The following is a 2,656-nucleotide window of genomic DNA, read 5'->3' as shown; positions in this document are numbered from 1 at the left end:
CTCCCGCTGGATTTCGGGCCGCTGCCTTCCCCTCCTGCTCAGGGCGTCCTTCCCCACGGATCTGTGGGGTCACGGCCGCGCCTCAGCTCCTCCTTTGCTCGCAATCCCTCCCTCCCCCCCCGGATTTGAAGACAAGGATGTGGATTTTGGGATCAAAATGCGTCCAGGGTGGGTTTTTCTGGGAGAGCAGAGGGAGCAGCATCCTTGGAGGATGTTCTGCATCCATGGCCCCAACCCCAGCTCTGCTTCCTCCCGCTCACGGGAACGATTTCTATCCCTGAGCTCTTTGGGAAAACGCTGCTTTCAGCGGGAAAAGCTGACAAATAAAAGGGTTGGGTGTTTTTTAAAATGGATTTTGAGGGTTTTTTTCTCAAACTTCTCCACTTTGATGCACTCTGAGCCTGTTGGAAAACGGGGAAAATGTCAAAGATGTTTTTGTCAGCTTTGCAAAGCCGCTCCAACAAGGGCTTGGGGATGATGTAAAAGACAGGGAGAGCAGCTCCAGAGGCAAATTCTGGCTTGGAAAAGGCTGAAAGTCTAGGCCTGAACCTCAGATTAATTCCTTCATTCATGAACACCTTTAACAACAAAGTCTTGGGCACCCAAAAGGAGCAAAACCTTCCCAATTCAAACAAAAACCACTGGTGGAGCTGCTTACAAGGGATCCTTTTCCTGAGGATCTGCTTTATTTGGGGTTGTTCTTCCAGAGTTTCTGTTTGGAAAACGACCCCAAACAGCCTCGGAGCCCCAGGGATGTGGGCAAGGCATGATTAAAAATTCACCTTGTCCCATCATAAGGCAAATCCATCTGGTGGGGAAGATCCCATGGGAGCTCTGGTGCCGGGGATGAGCAGAATTCCTGGGAATTGCGGGCACTTTATATTTAAATGTATCTATAAATGTCTACCTATGAACTTATCAGTGGCCTCCTCCAGCTCTGCTGTCTCCAAACTCCTTTCCCTGATGGAATATCAGCTCCGATCCCCTTTTTCACTCCCAAACCCTTCGCCCAAGCCCAGCCCCTTCAGCCGCAAAGCCCAGGCATGGTTTGGTTGGTTTGTTTTTTTTTTTTTTACCCTTAAAAAGGGAAACAAAACATTTCCCTCAAATCCCCCGAGGACTTTGTTGATTTTGTGGGAGGTGTTTGTTTTCAGCCGCCCGGAGCCGCGAGCAGGTTGTGCAAACGTGCCCCGAACTCGGCTTTATCCAACCCTTTCCCCTTCTTTAACCTCCGGCTTGGGAATTACCCCATTGTACCCACGGAGGGCTTGGAAAAGCTCCGGAGCGCCAATGGCTCCGCCTTGTTTTAGCTGGAGAAAGGGAATCTGGGGAGAGTTATGAAGGGATTGGAGAATATCCTGAGCTGGAAGGGACCCACGGGGATCATCGAGTCCAGATCCTGGCCTTGCCCAGGACAATCCCGACAATCCCGCCCTGCTCCTGAGGGTTTTCTCCAGAGCTCCTCCAGCTCTCATGATTCCCAATTCCAGGCTTTTTTTTTTTTTTTTTCCCCGAGGGAAGCAATTCCCTTCCTTAATTTCTGCGGTTATTTGGGCGAGTTTCCTGGGATTTGCCTCATTTTTTTGCTGAACCTCCAAGGAAAGCTCTCCGTGTTGTTCGGGATTCCAGGTGAGCCCAGGGCTTTTCCCAGCGCAGGGAACGGGACCCTGTGGATCCGCCGGCTGCTCCAGAGCGGGGACAGATATCCCTGAGTGAGTGCGGATGGATGAGGGGAGGGAAGCGGCAGCACCCGGCGTTCCCAAAGCCTCGGAGCCGCAGGATGAGGAGCGACCTCTGTTCCCGCCAGGGATTTTCCGGTTTGATCTGGATGTCAGGGATGTCCCATTTGGGAAGTGAGGGAGCGCTGGAGCGATGTGGGATGAGAGATAAAAGCTTAATTGCCTCCCGCAAGGCTTTTTCCAAACGCTGCGGGATAAGGAGCTCTCGGGAATGGAGTGGGAAGAGCAAAACCTTGGAGGGATTAAACCTTGGGAATTCCCAAACTTGGACCACAAGGTGATTTTTGCCTGGATTGTTCGGGTTTTAATTGATTTTTATTTTTCTTTGGCTCAGGTTTGGATGCTCAGGTGCAAATTGCGGATGGGAAAATCCAAAACACAAAGTGGGAAATGCCAAGAGAGCGAAAACACAATTTCACCTATTTGTTTTCACTTGCAAATAATAATAATAATAATAGTAATAATAATAGTAATAATAAAATTATTAATGAAGGCAGAAACTGATACCTGTGCTGGGACTTATTAAGAAACACAAATCAGAAATAAATCTCAAAACTGATAGGAACGCAAAGGATTAAATAGTGTCCACCCAAAAGCACTGGGATGTGCACGGACCCTGTTTTCCAGTTATCCTGAGGAAGAAAAGCAGCGTTCACATCCTGGAGGAGCAAATCCCTTGGGAGCGGGAAGGGCCAGACTCCAAATTCCTGTGTTTATTAATAAATAATTTAGAGGTGTTGGGTGCCCAAAGTCTCAGCGCCGCGGTGGTGGCAGCGTCCCCCTCTCCACAGACGGAATTGTCCCTCTGTCCAGGCTGGCACAAACCCTTGGATTTGGCTCCTGTCCCCATCAGGGCTTGGCTCTGGAGCTTTCCTGGTGCCTCTTCCCTTCTCACCTCCAGCTCGCAGCGCTGATTC

Source organism: Corvus brachyrhynchos, unplaced genomic scaffold, assembly GCF_000691975.1.
Source record: "Corvus brachyrhynchos isolate BGI_N302 unplaced genomic scaffold, ASM69197v1 scaffold150, whole genome shotgun sequence".
Taxonomy (NCBI): Eukaryota; Metazoa; Chordata; class Aves; order Passeriformes; family Corvidae; genus Corvus; species Corvus brachyrhynchos.
This window is presented reverse-complemented; position numbering follows the sequence as displayed.